The 20594-nt window shown below is 50.5% G+C and overlaps 1 protein-coding gene across 1 annotated transcript in view; it reads right to left on the bottom strand.

Annotated features, from left to right (window-relative positions):
* LOC135057107 (uncharacterized) overlaps positions 1 to 20594 on the bottom strand; it is a 180757-nt gene that overhangs the window by 38677 nt on the left and 121486 nt on the right. The window lies entirely within an intron of this gene.

Raw genomic sequence — 20594 nt, 5'->3', positions numbered from 1 at the left:
ATTTACTTACCGATAATTCTATTTCTCGTAGTCCGTAGTGGATGCTGGGAACTCCGTAAGGACCATGGGGAATAGCGGCTCCGCAGGAGACTGGGCACAAAAAAGAAAGCTTTAGGACTACCTGGTGTGCACTGGCTCCTCCCCCTATGACCCTCCTCCAAGCCTCAGTTAGGATACTGTGCCCGGACGAGCGTACACAATAAGGAAGGATTTTGAATCCCGGGTAAGACTCATACCAGCCACACCAATCACACCGTACAACTTGTGATATGAAACCCAGTTAACAGCATGATAACAGAGGAGCCTCTGAATAGATGGCTCACAACAAGAACCCGATTAGTTAACAATAACTATGTACAAGTATTGCAGACAATCCGCACTTGGGATGGGCGCCCAGCATCCACTACGGACTACGAGAAATAGAATTATCGGTAAGTAAATTCTTATTTTCTCTGACGTCCTAGTGGATGCTGGGAACTCCGTAAGGACCATGGGGATTATACCAAAGCTCCCAAACGGGCGGGAGAGTGCGGATGACTCTGCAGCACCGAATGAGAGAACTCCAGGTCCTCCTCAGCCAGGGTATCAAATTCATAGAATTTTGCAAACGTGTTTGCCCCTGACCAAGTAGCTGCTCAGCAAAGTTGTAAAGCCGAGACCCCTCGGGCAGCCGCCCAAGATGAGCCCACCGTCCTTGTGGAATGGGCTTTTATTGATTTAGGCTGCGGTAATCCTACCGCAGAATGCGCCAGCTGAATAGTGCTACAAATCCAGCGCGCAATAGACTGCTTAGAAGCAGGAGCACCCAGCTTGTTGGGTGCCATCAGGATAAACAGCGAGTCAGTTTTCCTGACTCCAGCCGTCCTGGAAAAATAAAATTTTCAGGGCCCTGACTACGTCCAGCAACTTGGAATCCTCCAAGTCCCCAGTAGCCGCAGGCACCACAATAGGTTGGTTCAAGTGAAAACCTGAGACCACCTTCGGGAGAAACTGAGGACGAGTCCTCAACTCTGCCCTATCCATATAGAAAATCAGATAAGGCCTTTTACATGACAAAGCCGCCAATTCTGACACACGCCTGGCCAAGGCCAAGGCCAACAGCATGACCACTTTCCACGGGAGATACTTTAGCTCCATGGTTTTAAGTGGCTCTACCCATGCGACTTTAGGAAATCCAACACCACGTTGAGATCCAAAAAGTGCCACAGGAGGCACAAAAAGGAGGCTGAATATGTAGTACTCCTTTAACCAAAGTCTGAACTTCAGGCAGTGAAGCCAGTTCTTTCTGGAAGAAATTCGACAGAGCCGAAATCTGGACCTTGATGGACCCCAATTTGAGGCCCAAACGTCACCCCTGCTTGCAGGAAGTGCAGGAATCGACATAGTTGAAATTCCTCCGTCGGGGTCTTCATGGCCTCCCACCAAGCAACAAATCTTCGCCAAACGCGGCGATAATGTCTTGCGGTGACATCCTTCCTGGCTATGATCAGGGTAGGGATGACTTCCTTCGGAATACCCTTTTCCTTTAGGATCCGGTGTTCTACCGCCATGCCGTCAAACGCAGCCGCGGTAAGTCTTGGAACAGACAGGGTCCCTGCTGCAGCAGGTCTTGTCTGAGTGGCAGAGGCCAAGGGTCCTCTGCCAGCATCTCTTGAAGTTCCGGGTACCAAGCTCTTCATGGCCAATCCGGAACCCCGAGTATGGTTTTCACTCCTCGCCTTCTTATTATTCTCAGTACCTTGGGTATGAGAGGTAGAGGAGGAGACACATAAACCGACTGGTACACCCATGGTGTCACTAGAGCGTCCCCAGCGATCGCCTGAGGGTCCCTTGACCTGGCGCCATATCTTTTCAACTTCTTGTTGAGGCGGGACGCCATCATGTCCACCCGTGGTCATTCCCAACGGTTTACCCGCATTTGGAAAACTTCTGGATGAAGTCCCCATTCTCCTGGGTGTAGGTCGCCCATCGGAGAATCCTTGTGGCTTCTGCCATCGCCATCCTGCTTCTTGTGCCGCCCTGTCTGTTTACATGGGCGACCGCCGTGATGTCGTCTGATTGGATCAGTACCGGCTGGTTCTGAAGCAGGGGCCTTGCTTGGCTTAGGGTATTGTAAATGGCCCTTAGCTGCAGAATATTTATGTGAAGCGAAATCTCCTTGGAAATTTCTTCCCTGTGTGACTGCACCCCAGCCCCGAAGGCTGGCATCCGTGGTCACCAGGACCCAGTCCTGTATTCCGAATCTGCGGCCCTCTAGTAGATGAGCCCTCTGCAGCCACCACAGCAGCGACACCCTGTTTCTTGCTGACAGGGTTATCCGCTGTTGTATCTGTAGATGGGACCCGGACCATTAGTCCCACAGGTCCCACTGGAACGTCCTTGCGTGGAGTCTTCCGAATGGAATTATGCTTCGTACGAAGCTACCATTTTTCCCAGGACTCGTGTGCATTGAAGTACCGACACCTGTCCTGGTTTTAGGATGTCTCTGACTAGAGATGACAACTCCTCGGCTTTTTCCACTGGAAGAAACACTCTTTTCTGGTCTGCGTTCAGAAACATTCCCAGGAACAGAAGACGTGTCGTCGGGACCAGCTGTGACTTCGGAATATTGAGAATCCAGTCGTGCTGTTGTAGCACTTCTGCTACTCCCACTACCAACTGTTCTTTGGACCTCGCCTTTATCAGGAGATCGTCCAAGTACGGGATAATAAAAACTTTCTTCTTGCGAAGGAGTATCGTCACTTCGGCCATTACCTAGGTAAAGACCTTCGGTGCCGTGGACAACTCCAACGGCCGCGTCTGGAACTGATAGTGACAGTCCTGTACCACATATCTGAGGTACTCCTGGTGAGGGGGGTAAATGGGGACATGCAGGTACGCATCCTTGATGTCCAGGGAGACCCTGTAATCCCCCTCGTCCAGGTTCGTAATAACCGCCCTGAGCGATTCCATCTTGAACTTGAATCTTCTGATATAAAAGTTTAAGTATTTTAATTTCAAGATGGGTCTCACCGAACCGTTTCGGTACCACAACCACTGTGGAATAGTAACCCCTTCCTTGCTGAAGGAGGGGTACCTTGACAATCACTTGTTGTGATTATAGTGTTGAATATTCACCAACACCGTCTCCCTGGCAGAGGGAGGTGCCGGTAAGGCAGATTTTAGGAAACGGCGGGGGGAATAACGTCTCGAACTCCAGCCTGTACCCCTGAGATCCTGCTTGAAGGACCCAGGGATCCATGTGAGAGAGCCCACTGTCCGCTGAAATATCTGAGACGGGCCCCCACCGTACCCGGGTCCGCCTGAGCAGCCCCAGCACCATGCTGTGGACCTACCGGACGCAGGGAGGACTTCTGCTCTTGGGAACTAGCTGTGTGTTGCAGCTTTTTTCCTCTACCTTTGCCTCTCGGCAGAAAGGATGAGCCTCTAGCCCTCTTGCTTTTCCTGGGCCGAAAGGACTGTACTTGATGATACGGTGCTTTCCTTTGTTGTGGGGTAGCCTGTGGCAAAAAAATCGATTTCCCAGCAGTAGCTGTGGAAACGAGGTCTGAAAAACTATCCCCAAACAGTCTGGCGGCAATGGACCTAGCGCTTATTTTTGATGCCAGCTGGCAAATATCCCTCTGAGCATCACGCATGTATAAGACCACGCCTTTTATATGCTCTATTTTCAGCAAAATATTGTCCCTATCCATAGTTATTTTCCGACAGGGAATCTGACCACGCAGCGGGAGCACTGCACATCCATGCCGAAGCAACGGCTGGTCGCAATATAATGCCCTAGTGTGTGACCATATCTTATAGGGTAACCTCCTGCTTTCTATCAGCAGGTTCCTTCAGGGCGGCCGTATCCGGAGACGGTAGTGCCACCTTTTCTGATAAGCGTGTAAGCGCTGTATCTACCCTATGGGGTGTTTCCCCGCGTGACCTATCCTCTGGCGGGAAAGGGTACGCTGCCAATAACCGTTGTAGAAATTATCAATTTCTTACCGGGGGAAGACCACTCTTCCTCACACACCTCATTTAATTTCTCAGATGCAGGAAAAACTACTAATAGTTTTCTCTCACCAAACACAATACCCTTTTATGTGGTACCTGGGGTATAATCATAAATGTGTAATACATTTTTCATTGCCTCAATCCTGTAACGGGTGGACCTATTTGGAGGGTACACCAGTCTCATCGATGTCGACACTGGAGTCAGTATCCGTGTCGACATCTGTGTCTGTTATCTGAGGTAGCGGGCGATTTTAAAGCCCCCCATGACATTTGAGACGCTGGAACAGGCACAAGCTGAGTAGCCGGCTGTTAAGTGTCGTCGACCTTTTATGTAAGGAGTTGACACTTTCACGTAATCCTTCCATAAGTTCAACCACCCCAGTGTCGACCCCGCAGGGGGTGACAACATATTTACAGGCATTCGCTCCGCCTCCACCTCATTATCCTCCACATACCTGTCGACACAGCCGTACCGACACACAGCACACACACAGGGAATGCTCTGATAGAGGACAGGACCCCACAAAGCCCTTTGGGGAGACAGAGGGAGAGTATGCCAGCACACACCAGGGCGCTATATATCACAGGGATAGCACCTATAAAAAAGTGTTTTCCCTTATAGCTGCATATATTTGTATACTGCGCCTAAATTGTGCCCCCCCTCTCTTTTTAACCCTTTCTGTAGTGTATTAACTGCAGGGGAGAGCCAGGGAGCTTCCCTCCAACGGAGCTGTGAGGGAAAATGGCGCCAGTGTGCTGAGGAGATAGGCTCTGCCCCCTTCTCGGCGGACTTTTCTCCCGCTTTTTTCTGGAATCTGGCAGGGGTTAATATACATCCATATAGCCCTGGGGGTTATATGTGATGTATTTTTGCCAGCCAAGGTGTTTATATTGCTGCTCAGGGCGCCCCCCCCCAGCGCCCTGCACCCATCAGTGACCGGAGTGTGTGGTGTGCATGAGGAGCAATGGCGCACAGCTGCAGTGCTGTGCGCTACCTTGGTGAAGACTGATGTCTTCTGCCGCCGATTTTCCGGACCTCTTCTTGCTTCTGGCTCTGTAAGGGGGCCGGCGGCGCGGCTCTGGGACCGGACTCCGAGGCTGGGCCTGTGTTCGGTCCCTCTGGAGCTAATGGTGTCCAGTAGCCTAAGAAGCCCAAGCTGGCTGCAAGCAGGCAGGTTCGCTTCTTCTCCCCTTAGTCCCTCGATGCAGTGAGCCTGTTGCCAGCAGGTCTCACTGAAAATAAAAAACCTAAAACTAACTTTTTCTAAGAAGCTCAGGAGAGCCCCCTAGATTGCACCCAGCTCGGTCGGGCACAAAAATCTAACTGAGGCTTGGAGGAGGGTCATAGGGGGAGGAGCCAGTGCACACCAGGTAGTCCTAAAGCTTTCTTTTTTGTGCCCAGTCTCCTGCGGAGCCGCTATTCCCCATGGTCCTTACGGAGTTTCCAGCATCCACTAGGACGTCAGAGAAAATGTAGATTTACCCGCGGTAGCTGTGGAAACCAGGTCCGCGAGACCATCCCCAAACAAAACTTCACCCTTGTAAGGTAAAACCTCCATATGCTTTTTTGAGTCGGCATCACCCGACCATTGGCGGGTCGACAGAGCTCGTCTTGCCGAAACTGCCATGGCATTGGCTCTGGAACCAAGCAGCCCCATGTCTCTTTGAGCGTCTCTCATATACAAGACTGCGTCCTTAATGTGACCTAAAGTCAGGACAATGGTATCATTGTCCAGGGTATCCATGTCAGCCAACAAGATATCTGTCCATGCTGCAACAGCGCTACAGACCCATGCCGATGCTATTGCCGGTCTGAGTAAAGCCCCCGTATGTGCATAAAAAGACTTTAAGGTAGTCTCCTGTCTACGATCCGCAGGATCCTTAAGGACCGCGGTGTCTGGAGACGGTAGCGCCACCTTCTTGGACAGACGCGTTAATGCCTTGTCCACCCTGGGCGAGGATTCCCAACGTACCCTGTCCTTTGCTGGGAAAGGATACGCCATAAGGATCCTCTTGGGAATCTGCAGTTTTTTGTCTGGAGTTTCCCAAGCTTTTTCAAATAATTTGTTCAGTTCATGAGATGGGGGAAACGTTACTTCAGGTTTCTTCCCCTTAAATATGTGTACCCTCGTGTCAGGAACAGAAGGGTCATCTGTGATATGCAAAACATCTTTTATTGCCATAATCATATAATGAATACTTTTGGTCACCTTAGGGTGCAACCTTGCCTCATCATAGTCGACACTGGAGTCAGAATCCGTGTCGGTATCAGTGTCTACTATTTGTGATAAGGGACGCTTTTGAGACCCTGACGGGCCCTTTGACCCAGTCAAATCCGCGGATTGACTCCCTGCTGTTTCCTTGGACTCAGCTTTGTCCATTCTCTTATGTAATAAGGTCACATTAGCATTTAAAATATTCCACATATCATACCAATCATGAGTCGGCATTGCCGACGGAGACACCACAATCATCTGTTCCACCTCCTCCTTGGATGAGCCTTCCGCTTCAGACATGTCGACACACGCGTACCGACACCCGTACACACACACACAAGGATATATCTATAAGGGGACAGTTCCCCAACAAGGCCCTTTGGAGAGACAGAGAGAGAGTATGCCAGCACACACCCATTGCCAACTGACACTGGAAACAATTCCCAGATTTAGCGCTTTTATATTAAGTCAATAGTGTAATACACTCACTGCGCCAAAATGTGCCCCCCCCCCCCTCTTTATCAGCCCTGTATCACAGTTCTGCAGGGGAGAGTCCGGGGAGCAGCTTCTCTTCAGCACACTGTGGAGAAAATGGCGCTGCTTAGTGCTGTGTGACCAAGCTCCGCCCCCTCTAGTGGCGGGCTTCGGTCCCGCTCAAATTCACAATTAATGTCGGGGGATGAACATATCCACTGACTCCGCAGCCCATATATGTGTAACATGCCAAAACGGAAGTATATATTGCTGCCCAGGGCGCCCCCCCTGCACCCATCAGTGCCTGTCCGTGTGTGTAACGTGTGGGTGCAATACCGCTGCGCGCTTACCTCAGGGAAGATCTGAAGTCTTCTGCCGCCTTAGAAGTCTTCTTTCTTCTTATACTCACCCGGCTTCTATCTTCCGGCTCTGCGAGGAGGACGGCCGCGCGGCTCTGGGACGAACGGCTAGGGGAGACCTGCGTTCCGACCCTCTGGAGCTAATGGTGTCCAGTAGCCTAAGAAGCAGAGCCTATCATTTAAGTAGAATAACAAAGGTTTAAGGGAAAAAATTGTGCGCAATCTAGCTGCTGGAAGAGACACACTTTCCTGAAGGATCCTTCTCCCTTCACCATAAGTGCCATAATAAAGGAAAAATGGAAAGCGTAACTTATCCTGCGCTCGTCTTTGTTTCCATCGACAACAATCACATGCTCAATGCAAGTTGTGTTGGAGCATAAAAAAATTAAAAGAGTGGATATAGTGAAGCACAATTTAATATATTTAAAATTCATATAACACACTTATAAAATCCATAAAACATATTCATAGCAGCAAAAATATATATTGCACAGAAATCCCCATGGGCAAAAAGACTGGTGGATAATTACCAATGTGTAAAGAACTGTAAAAACAGTTCTAAACCAGCATGCGGGTTTTTATTTTGGAGGATCCCGGAAATCCTCTCAATCCTCGTATAACTGGAACAGAATAGCAAGTACCCTGCTGCAGAAAAGCAGGTAAAGATGGTCGCCGAGTAGGAGAGAGCTGCGAGTGAAATGTGTCGAGAAGAGGGCTTTGACAACAAGAGGGCCCTGCTCTGAAGAGCTAACAATCTAGTAGGGAGGGGTGGCAGACAGATGCCATGAGGTGCGAGCAAGCGGGAGGAAGCCTGATGGCAGTATGCAAGCAAAGCAGAGATGTTCAAGGCATGAGGAAGGGGGATGGAGGAGCAGGGGAAATGGTTCTAAATTGCACACCCTCCAGTAATGAAAGGTGCTATGCTGCTGAGAATAAAGTAGTATGCACAGACAAAGGGGGTGCAGATGCAGTAAACAATCATTACGGTATAATAAAATATACCGTATATACTCGAGTATAAGCCGACTTTTTCAGCACTTTTTTTTGTGCTGAAAAAGCCACCTCGGCTTATACTCGAGTCAGCGTTAGGAGGGACACGGAGAGCACAGCGCGCGGCTCTCCTGTGTCCCTCCTGCATCTCCGGGGGCAGAGGCGTGTGTGTGTTAAAGGAAGTGCCCTTCCTTTAACACACGCCGCTGCCGCCGGAGACGCAGGAGGGACACAGGAGAGCCGTGCGCTGCGCTCTCCATGTCCCTCCTTCAGAAGACAGCGCGGGAGCGACGGAGGGTAAGTATCTAGCACTGTGGGGCATATCTGGCACACCTGGCACGGTGGGGCATATCTGGCACACCTGGCACTGTGGGGCACACCTGGCACTGTGGGGCACACCTGGCACTGTGGGGCACATCTGGCACCGTGGGGCATTTCAAATTGTAAAGCGCAACGGAATTTGCTGCGCTATATAAGAAACTGTTAATAAATAAATAAATATCTGGCACTGTGGGGCACATCTGGCACTGAGGGGCATATCTGGCACTGTGGGGCATATCTGGCACTATGAGGTCTGTGTACGAGTAGAGCTGTATTTCCCACCCTAGGCTTATACTCGAGTCAATACGTTTTCCCAGGTTTTTGTGGTAAAATTAGGTGCCTCGGCTTATATTCAGGTCGACTTATACTCGAGTATATACAGGTAATATGTCATAAGAGGTTGTTGGTATATCGTTGGCCAATGATATCGGCATGCTCACCAATCGTCCAGGTCACCTCTTGTCGAGCAGGTTCCTAACACTATTAGGCCAACATCCGGAACGCAGGGAAACCCCCAAACATGATCCAGCAAGGGACCCCCCCCCCCCAGGGCATCACACTAAAAAATGGATAAAAGACGGAGGAGCAGCCTAAGGACTAGGTTTTGCATCGGAGGGGTACGCTTTGATAAATAGGTGGGTTTTCAGTGCCCGTTTGAAGCTTTGCAAGGTCGGGGAGAGACTAATGGAGTGGGGGAGCGTGTTCCACTGAAGGGGTGCAGCACAGGCATAGTGTTGAACTCGTGCATGGGAAGCAGTGACCAGGGCAGAGGAGAGGCGACAGTCATCGGCCGACCGTAGTGGGCGGGAGGGAGTATGAAGGGAGAGGAGGTTGGAGATGTAGGGAGCAGTGGAATTACGAGATGGCCTTGTATGTGAGGGTGAGGAGTTTGAAGAGGATTCTGTAGGAGAATGGGAGCCAGTGTAGATTTTGTCAAAGGGGAGTGGCAGATGTGGAGCGGCGGGAGAGGAAGATAAGCCTTGCTGCGGAGTTGAGAACAGATTGGAGGGGAGCAAGATGGGAGTAGGTGAGGTCAGTGAGGAGAACATTGCAGTAGTCGAGTCGTGAGATGACCAGTGAGTGGATGAGAAGTTTAGTTGCACTCTGGGAGAGAAATGGCCTTCTGCGAGCAATGTTGCGTAGCTGGAACTAGGGAGGCCAATCCCGAGCCGTTTTTTCAATCCCGGGATTCGGGATTGAAAAACGATCAATACCGGGATTCCCGGGATTGCAGTAGGGATCAGTGAAGGGTGTAGGGAGCAGCGCTGGAGGGTAGGTAGCAGTGCAGGAGGGTGTAGGTAGCTGGGCGGGAGGGTGTAGGTAGCGGTGCGGAGGGTGTAGGTAGCTGGGCGGGAGGGTGTAGGTAGCTGGGCGGGAGGGTGTAGGTAGCTGGGCGGGAGGGTGTAGGTAGCTGGGCGGGAGGATGTACAGTAGGTAGCGGGGAGGGTTGGTAGCGGCGCGGGAGGGAGGGTGGGTGTAAGTACCACTTACTATTAGGTGGGCGCCAGCCAAGGACACACTGAACGCGGCGGCATTTCAAATGAAGCGCCGGCCGCCAGCCAACCAGAGCTGGCGGACCAGCAACCAATCAGGGAAGCGGCCGCAGCAGTCGCTCCTGATTGGCTGCCGCGGCAGCTTCCCTGATTGGCTGCCGATCCGCCAGCTCTGATTGGCTGGCGGCCGGCGCCACATTTGAAGTGCCGCCGCGTTCAGCGTTCGTCTATGGCTGCCGCCCGCCTAATTGTAAGTAGTATTACTTACACACACTCCCTCCCGCACATGCGCAGTGTAATCCCGTGAATCCCGGGATTGGATGCTCCAATCCCGGGATTCAAATCATGGCATTTTTGGGCCCAAATCCCGGGATCCCGCGATTGGCCTCCCTAGCTGGAACCGACAGGATTGCGCCAGATCTTGGATGTGGGGTGCAAAGAAGAGGGAGGAGTCAAGAGTGATGCCCAGGCAGCGGAGTTGGGGAACGGGGGAGATGATTGTGTTGTCAACAGTGCTAGAGATATTGGTAGTGGGTGTTACCCTGGCTGGGGGAAAGATAATGAGTTCAGTTTTGTTCATGTTGAGCTTCAGAGGGCACTCAGACATACAGGAAGAGATGGCAGAGACCAGATGGAAACCTGAGAGAGGACAGAGGGGGACAGATCAGGAGATGAGAGGTAGAGTTGTGTGTCATCAGCATAGAGGTGGTATTGAAGGCCAAAGGAGTTAATGAGCGCACCCAGGGAAGAGGTATACAGGGAGAACAGAAGGGGGCCCTAGGACAGAACCCTGAGGGACACCAACAGGAAGGATGGAAGGGCGTGAGGTGGTTCCGGAGGAAGACACAGAGAAGGAGCGGTTAGTGAGGTAAGAGGTAAAACAGTCAAGGATGGTGCTAGAGACGCCAACGTTTTGGAGTGTGTGGAGGAGGAGAGGGTGATCCACATTGTCAAAGGCAGCAGAGAGGTCCAGAAGGATGAGCAGAGAGAAGTGGCCGAAAGCAGGTCATAGGTGAGACCAGAGCATGATTGAATGGTAAGGGAAAGATGCCGGTAGAGGTGGGAGCAAGCAGTTGGGAGAGGGAGCTGAGAAGACGGGAGGGGAGGGGGAGGATAAGATGAGGGAGTGGACTTCCTTGTCTGAGGGGGTACGGAAGCAGGACAGGGTGGGATAAAATAAGAATTTACTTACCGATAATTCTATTTCTCATAGTCCGTAGTGGATGCTGGGGACTCCATAAGGACCATGGGGAATAGCGGCTCCGCAGGAGACTGGGCACATCTAAAGAAAGCTTTAGGACTATCTGGTGTGCACTGGCTCCTCCCCCTATGACCCTCCTCCAAGCCTCAGTTAGGATACTGTGCCCGGACGAGCGTACACAATAAGGAAGGATTTTGAATCCCGGGTAAGCATCATACCAGCCACACCAATCACACCGTATAACCTGTGATCTGAACCCAGTTAACAGCATGATAACAGAGGAGCCCCTGAAAGATGGCTCACAACAATAATAACCCGATTTTTGTAACAATAACTATGTACAAGTATTGCAGACAATCCGCACTTGGGATGGGCGCCCAGCATCCACTACGGACTATGAGAAATAGAATTATCGGTAAGTAAATTCTTATTTTCTCTAACGTCCTAAGTGGATGCTGGGGACTCCGTAAGGACCATGGGGATTATACCAAAGCTCCCAAACGGGCGGGAGAGTGCGGATGACTCTGCAGCACCAATTGAGAGAACTCCAGGTCCTCCTCAGCCAGGATATCAATTTTGTAGAATTTTTACAAACGTATTTGCTCCTGACCAAGTAGCTGCTCGGCAAAGTTGTAATGCCGAGACCCCTCGGGCAGCCGCCCAAGATGAGCCCACCTTCCTTGTGGAATGGGCTTTAACAGATTTTGGCTGTGGCAGTCCTGCCACAGAATGCGCAAGCTGAATTGTACTACAAATCCAACGAGCAATAGTCTGCATAGAAGCAGGAGCACCCAGCTTGTTGGGTGCATACAGGATAAACAGCGAGTCAGATTTCCTGACTCCAGCCCTCCTGGAAACATATATTTTCAGGGCCCTGACAACGTCTAGCAACTTGGAGTCCTCCAAGTCCCTAGTAGCCGCAGGCACCACAAATAGGTTGGTTCAGGTGAAACGCTGAAACCACCTTAGGGAGAAACTGAGGACGAGTCCTCAATTCCGCCCTGTCCGAATGGAACATCAGATAAGGGCTTTTTCAGGATAAAGCCGCCAATTCTGACACGCGCCTGGCCCAGGCCAGGGCCAACAGCATGACCACTTTCCATGTGAGATATTTTAACTCCACAGATTTAAGTGGTTCAAACCAATGTGACTTTTGGAACCCAAAACTAGATTGAGATCCCAAAGTGCCACTGGAGGCACAAAAGGAGGCTGTATATGCAGTACCCCTTTTACAAACGTCTGAACTTCAGGGACTGAAGCTAGCTCTTTTTGGAAGAAAATTGACAGGGCCGAAATTTGAACCTTAATGGACCCCAATTTCAGGCCCATAGACACTCCTGTTTGCAGGAAATGTAGGAATCGACCCAGTTGAATTTCCACCGTCGGGCCTTACTGGCCTCGCACCACGCAACATATTTTCGCCAATTGCGGTGATAATGTTTTTGCGGTAACATCCTTCCTGGCTTTGATCAGGATAGGGATGACTTCATCCGGAATGCCTTTTTTCCTTCAGGATCCGGCGTTCAACCGCCATGCCGTCAAACGCAGCCGCGGTAAATCTTGGAACAGACAGGGTCCTTGCTGGAGCAGGTCCCTTCTTAGAGGTAGAGGCCACGGATCCTCCGTGAGCATCTCTTGAAGTTCCGGTTACCAAATCCTTCTTGGCCAATCCGGAGCCACGAATATAGTGCTTACTCCTCTCCATCTTATCAATCTCAGTACCTTGGGTATGAGAGGCAGAGGAGGGAACACATACCAGAGCGTCTACAGCTATTGCCTGAGGGTCCCTGGACCTGGCGCAATACCTGTCGAGTTTTTCCCAACGGTTTATAATCATGTGGAAGACTTCTGGGTGAAGTCCCCACTCTCCCGTGTGGAGGTCGTGCTGAGGAAGTCTGCTTCCCAGTTGTCCACTCCCGGAATGAATACTGCTGACAGTGCTATCACATGATTTTCCGCCCAGCGAAGAATCCTTGCAGCTTCTGCCATTGCCCTCCTGCTTCTTGTGCCACCCTGTTTATGTGGGTGACTGCCGTGATGTTGTCCGACTGGATCAACACCGGCTGACCTTGAAGCAGAGGTCTTGCTAAGCTTAGAGCATTGTAAATGTCCCTTAGCTTCAGGATATTTATGAAGTGATGTCTCCAGGCTTGACCATAAGTCCTGGATATTCCTTCCCTGTGTGACTGCTCCCCAGCCTCGCAGGCTGGCATCCGTGGTTACCAGGACCCAGTCCTGAATGCCGAATCTGCGGCCCTCTAGAAGATGAGCACTCTGCAACCACCACAGGAGGGACACCCTTGTCCTTGGTGACAGGGTTATCCGCTGATGCATCTGAAGATGCGACCCGGACCATTTGTCCAGCAGGTCCCACTGGAAAGTTCTTGCGTGGAATCTGCCGAATGGGATTGCTTCGTAGGAAGCCACCATTTTACCCAGAACCCTTGTGCATTGATGCACTGAGACTTGGCTCGGTTTTAGGAGGTTCCTGACTAGCTCGGATAACTCCCTGGCTTTCTCCTCCGGGAGAAACACCTTTTTCTGGACTGTGTCCAGGATCATCCCTAGGAACAGAAGACAAGTCGTCGGAACCAGCTGCGATTTTGGAATATTGAGAATCCAACCGTGCTGCAGCAACACTACCTGAGATAGTGCTACACCGACCTCCAACTGTTCCCTGGATCTTACCCTTATCAGGGAATTGTCCAAGTAAGGGATAACTAAAATTCCCTTCCTTTGAAGGAATATCATCATTTCGGCCATTACCTTGGTAAAGACCCGGGGTGCCGTGGACCATCCATACGGCAGCGTCTGAACTGATAGTGACAGTTCTGTACCATAAACCTGAGGTATCCTTGGTGAGAAGGGTAAATTTTAACATGAAGGTAAGCATCCTTGATGTCCCGAGACATCATGTAGTCCCCTTCTTCCAGGTTCGCAATCACTGCTCTGAGTGACTCAATCTTGAATTTGAACCTCTGTATGTAAGTGTTCAAAGATTTTAGATTTAGAATCGGTCTCAACGAGCCGTCCGGCTTCGGTACCACAACAGTGTGGAATAATACCCCGTTCCCTGTTGCAGGAGGGGTATCTTGATTATCACCTGCTGGGAATACAGCTTGTGAATGGCTTCCAAAACTGTCTCCCTGTCAGAAGGAGACATCGGTAAAGCCGACTTTAGGAAACGGCGAGGGGGAGACGTCTCAAATTCTAATTTGTACCCCTGAGATATCACCTGAAGGATCCAGGGGTCTACTTGCGAGTGAGCCCACTGCGCGCTGAAATTCATTGAGACGGGCCCCCCACCGTGCCTGATTCTGCTTGTAAAGCCCCAGCGTATACTGAGGGCTTGGCAGAGGCGGGAGAGGGTTTCTGTTCCTGGGAACTGGCTGATTTCTGCAGCCTTTTTCCTCTCCCTCTGTCACGGGGCAGAAATGAGGAACCTTTTGGCCGCTTATCCACGAAAAGACTGCGCCTGATAATACGGCGTCTTCTCATGTTGAGAGGCGACCTGGGGTACAAACGTGGATTTCCCAGCTGTTGCTGTGGCCACCAGGTCTGAAAGACCGACCCCAAATAACTCCTCCCCTTAATAAGGCAATACTTCCAAATGCAGTTTGGAATACGCATCACCTGACCACTGACGTGTCCATAACCCTCTACTGGTAGAAATGGACAACGCACTTAGACTTGATGCCAGTCGGCAAATATTCCGCTGTGCATCACGCATATATAGAAATGCATCTTTCAAATGCTCTATAGGCAAAAATATACTGTCCCTATCTAGGGTATCAATATTGTCAGTCAGGGAATCCGACCACGCCAACCCAGCACTGCACATCCAGGCTGAGGCGATTGCTGGTCGCAGTATAACACCAGTATGTGTGTAAATACATTTTAGGATACCCTCCTGCTTTCTATCAGCAGGATCCTTAAGGGCGGCCATCTCAGGAGAGGATAGAGCCCTTACAAGCGTCGCTTTATCCACCCTAGGGGGTGTTTCCCAACGCACCCTAACCTCTGGCGGGAAAGGATATAATGCCAATAACATTTTAGAAATTATCAGTTGTTATCGGGGGAAACCCACGCATCATCACACACCTCATTTAATTTCTCAGATTCAGGAAAACTACAGGTAGTTTTTCCTCACCGAACATAATACCCCTTTTTGGTGGTACTCGTATTATCAGAAATGTGTAAAACATTTTTCATTGCCTCAATCATGTAACGTGTGGCCCTACTGGAAGTCACATTTGTCTCTTCACCGTCGACACTGGAGTCAGTATCCGTGTCGGCGTCTATATCTGCCATCTGAGGTAACGGGCGCTTTATAGCCCCTGACGGCCTATGAGACGTCTGGACAGGCACAAGCTGAGTAGCCGGCTGTCTCATGTCAACCACTGTCTTTTATACAGAGCTGACACTGTCACGTAATTTCTTCCAACAGTTCATCCACTCAGGTGTCGACCCCCTAGGGGGTGACATCACTATTACAGGCAATCTGCTCCGTCTCCACATCATTATTCTCCTCATACATGTCGACACAAAAGTACCGACATACAGCACACACACAGGGAATGCTCTGATAGAGGACAGGACCCCACTAGCCCTTTGGGGAGACAGAGGGAGAGTTTGCCAGCACACACTAGAACGCTATATATATATATACAGGGATAACCTTATATAAGTGTTTTTCCCCTTATAGCTGCTGTATAGTTAATACTGCGCCTAATTTGTGCCCCCCTCTCTTTTTTAACCCTTTCTGTAGTGTAGTGACTGCAGGGGAGAGCCAGGGAGCTTCCCTCCAACGGAGCTGTGAGGGAAAATGGCGCCAGTGTGCTGAGGAGATAGGCTCCGCCCCTTTATCGGCTGCCTTATCTCCCGTTTTTTTATGTATTTTGGCAGGGGTTAAATGCATCCATATAGCCCAGGAGCTATATGTGATGCATTTTTTGCCATCCAAGGTGTTTATTATTGCGTCTCAGGGCGCCCCCCCCAGCGCCCTGCACCCTCAGTGACCGGAGTGTGAAGTGTGCTGAGAGCAATGGCGCACAGCTGCAGTGCTGTGCGCTACCTTGTTGAAGACAGGACGTCTTCTGCCGCCGATTTTCCGGACCTCTTCTGCCTTCTGGCTCTGTAAGGGGGCCGGCGGCGCGGCTCTGGGACCCATCCAAGCTGGGCCTGTGATCGTCCCTCTGGAGCTAATGTCCAGTAGCCTAAGAAGCCCAATCCACTCTGCACGCAGGTGAGTTCGCTTCTTCTCCCCTTAGTCCCTCGATGCTGTGAGCCTGTTGCCAGCAGGTCTCACTGAAAATAAAAAACCTAAACTAAAACTTTCACTAAGAAGCTCAGGAGAGCCCCTAGTGTGCACCCTTCTCGTTCGGGCACAGAGATCTAACTGAGGCTTGGAGGAGGGTCATAGGGGGAGGAGCCAGTGCACACCAGATAGTCCTAAAGCTTTCTTTAGATGTGCCCAGTCTCCTGCGGAGCCGCTATTCCCCATGGTCCTTACGGAGTCCCCAGCATCCACTTAGGACGTTAGAGAAATGGAGGGGAGGGATGATGGGGGCAGGGATGCAGCAGAGGGGTGACGGGAGGAGATGTCATTTTGGATATCCTCAATTTTGGAGATGAAGAAGGAGGCAAAGTCAGTGGTAGTGAGGGAGGAGGGGTGGGGAGGAGGAGGGGGGCGAAGGAGAGTGTTGAAAGTTTCAAAGACACGGCATGGACTGGAGGACTGAGAAGAAATGAGTGTTTGGAAAAAGGATTGCTTGTAGAAGGAGAGAATAAACTTCAAATGGAGGAAGTCCGCCAGAGAGTGAGATCTCCTCCAGGAGCACTCTGCGGAGCGTGAACATTTTTGTAGGAATCGTGTAAGTTTCGTGTGCCAGGGTTGGGGTTTAGAGCGGCGGAGGGGGACAGAGGAGAGGGTGGCCACAGAGTCAAGAGCAATGGTAAGGGAAGAGTTATAGAATGAGGCTGACTGGTTGGGACCAGTCATAGTGGAAAGAGGAGAGAGGAAGGTCTCGAGGGAGGACAGGATAGCAGGGTTGAAAGACCCGAGATAGCGCCTGGTGATGGTGGGTCTGGGCGTGGAGAGGAGAGGGGAAGATGACAGGGTGAAAGAAAGTAGATGGTGGTCAGAGAGAGGGAAGGAAGAGTTTGAGAAATCAGAGAGATCACATTGGTGAGTGAAGACAAGGTAGAGGGAGTAGCCGAGATTGTGAGTAGGGGTGGAGGACCATTGAGAAAGTCCAAAGGAGGTGGAAAGGGCAAGAAGATTAGTGGAAACTGCATTAGTGATGTCGATAATAGGATTTTGATACCTACCGGTAAATCTTTTTCTCTTAGTCCGTAGAGGATGCTGGGGATGCTTCAAGAACCATGGGGGTATAGACGGGATAGGCAGGAGACATGGGTACTTCAAGACTTTAAAAGGGGTGTGAACTGGCTCCTCCCTCTATGCCCCTCCTCCAGACTCCAGTTATAGGAACTGTGCCCAGGGAGACGGACATTTCGAGGAAAAGGATTTCTTTAATTAATTTTTTAAAACTAAGGTGAGATACATACCAGCTCACACCTCAAACACGCCGTACAACATGTCATTCAACATCAACGCATGCAACGGCATGACCAAGATCAGCCACAGACTGACTGTACTTAACTCAACATGAGTGTAACCATAACCAAACTGCAGATACAGCCCGCACTGGGACGGGCGCCCAGCATCCTCTACGGACTAAGAGAAAAGGATTTACCGGTAGGTATTAAAATCCTATTTTCTCATACGTCCTAGAGGATGCTGGGGATGCTTCAAGAACCATGGGGTTTATACCAAAGCTCTAGAACGGGCGGGAGAGTGCGGATGACTCTGCAGCACCGATTGACCAAACAAGAGGTCCTCCTCAGCCAGGGTATCAAACTTGTAAAACTTCGCAAAGGTGTTTGAACCCGACCAAGTAGCAGCTCGGCAAAGCTGTAATGCCGAGACCCCTCGGGCAGCCGCCCAGAAAGAGCCCACCTTTCTGGTAGAATGGGCTTTCACCGATTTCGGTAACGGCAATCCTGCCGTAGAATGAGCCTGCTGAATCATATTACAGATCCAGCGCGCAATAGTCTGCTTGGAAGCAGGAGCCCCAATCTTGTTGGGAGCTCACAGGACAAACAGAGCCTCTGTTTTCCTAATCTGCGCCGTTCTGGCGACATAGATTTTTAAAGCTCTGACCACATCGAGAGACTTCGATTCCACCAAGGGATCAGTAGCCACTGGCACCACAATAGGCTGGTTTACGTGAAATGATGAACCACTTTTGGCAGAAATTGCTGACGAGTTCTCAACTCCGCTCTATCAGCATGGAAGATTAAATAGGGGCTTTTGTGAGACAAAGCCGCCAACTCAGATGCCCGCCTTGCGGATGCCAAGGCCAACAACATGACTACTTTCTAAATAAGAAATTTTAACTCAACCTTACGTAAAGGTTCAAACCAATGAGATTGCAGGAACTGCAATACCACATTAAGATGCCACGGTGCCACAGGAGGCACAAATGGAGGTTGGATGTGTAGCACGCCATTCACGAAGGTCTGAACTTCCGGAAGGGAGGCGAATTCTTTCTGAAAGATGATTGATAAGGCCGAAATTTGTACTTTAATAGAGCCTAACTTTAGGCCCGCATCCACACCTGCTTGCAAAACATGGAGCTAACGCCCCAGCTGAAATTCTTCCATAGGAGCCTTCTTGGATTCACACCAAGACACATATTTCCTCCAAATACGGTGGTAATGCTTTGCTGTTACTTCTTTTCTAGCCTGAAGAAGTGTGGGAATGACTTCACTGGGAATACCCTTTCGGGCTAGGATTTGGCGCTCAACCGCCATGCCGTCAAACGCAGCAAGTCTTGATACACGCACGGTCCTTGTTGTAACAGGTCCTCCCATAAAGGAAGAGGCCAGGGATCTTCTATGAGTAACTCCTGAAGATCTGGATACCAGGCCCTCTTTGGCCAGTCTGGAACAATGAGTATTGCCTGAACCCTTGTTCTTCTTATAATCTATCACCTTTGGAATAAGTGGAAGTGGAGGGAACACACAGACCGACGGAAACACCCACAGTGTCACTAGGGCGTCCACCGCTATTGCTTGAGGGTCCCTTGACCTGGAACAATATCTCTGAAGTTTCTTGTTGAGGCGGGACACCATCATGCCTATTTGAGGAATTCCCCAACGACTTGTCACTTCTGCAAAGACCTCTTGATGAAGACCCCACTCTCCTGGATGGAGATCGTGTCTGCTGAGGAAGCCTGCTTCCCAGTTGTCCACTCCAGGAATGAAGACTGCTGACAGAGCGCTTGCATGTCTCTCCGCCCAGCGAAGAACTTTCGTGGCCTCGGCCATCGCCGCTCTGCTCTTTGTTCCGCCCTGGCGGTTTATGTATGCCACTGCTCTTATGTTGTCTGACTGAATCAAGACGGGCAGACCGCGAAGATGATGTTCCGCTTGCAGAATGCCGTTGTAAATGGCCCTTAATTCCAGAATGTTTATGTGCAGACAAGCTTCCTGGCTTGACCATTTTCCCTGAAAGTTTCTTCCCTGTGTGACTGCTCCCCAGCCTCGGAGACTTGCATCTGTGGTCACCAGGATCCAATCCTGAATCCCGAACCTGCGTCCCTCCAGAAGTTGAGAACTGTGCAGCCACCACAGGAGGGAGATCCTGGTCCTGGAAGATAGGATTATTTTCCGGTGCATGTCCAGGTGAGACCCGGACCACTTGTCCAACAGGTCCCACTGAAACACCCTGGCATGGAACCTGCCATACTGAATGACCTCGTAGGCCGCCACAATCTTCCCCAGCAACTGAGTGCATTGAAGAATCGACACTCTTGCCAGTTTCAGAATCTGTTTTACCATGTTCTGTATTTCTAGAGCCTTTTCCACTGGAAGAAAAACTCTCTGTAATTCTGTATCCAGAATCATACCCAGGAACGACAGCCGAGTCGTCGGAACCAACTGTGATTTTGGCTAGTTTAGGAGCCAACCATGTTGTTGCAGAATCGTCAGTGAGAGCGCAACGTTTTTCAGCAATTGCTCCTTGGATCTTGCCTTTATGAGGAGATCATCCAAGTACGGGATAATTGTGATTCCCTACTTGCGCAGGAGAACCATCATTTCCGCCATAACCTTGGTGAAAATCCTCGGAGCCGTGGACAGACCAAACGGCAACATCTGAAATTGGTAATGACAATCCTGAACTGCAAACCTCAGGTAAGCCTGATGTGGAGGATATATGGGGACGTGTAAGTAGGCATCCTTTATGTCGACCGACACCATAAAATCCCCATCCTCCAGACTGGAGATCACTGCTCGGAGAGATTCCATCTTGAATTTGAATTTTTTTAGAAAGAAATTGAGGGATTTTAGGTTCAGAATCGGTCTGACTGAGCCATCCGGCTTCGGGACCACGAACAGGCTCGAATAAAAGCCCTCCCCCTGTTGTGACGGGGGTACCGTGACAATGACTTGATTTTGACACAGCTTTAGTATT

The sequence above is a fragment of the Pseudophryne corroboree genome, chromosome 3, assembly GCF_028390025.1.
Source record: "Pseudophryne corroboree isolate aPseCor3 chromosome 3, aPseCor3.hap2, whole genome shotgun sequence".
Lineage (NCBI taxonomy): Eukaryota > Metazoa > Chordata > Amphibia > Anura > Myobatrachidae > Pseudophryne > Pseudophryne corroboree.
The sequence above is the reverse complement of the archived record's forward strand: the minus strand, read 5'-3'. Positions and strand labels throughout refer to the sequence as shown.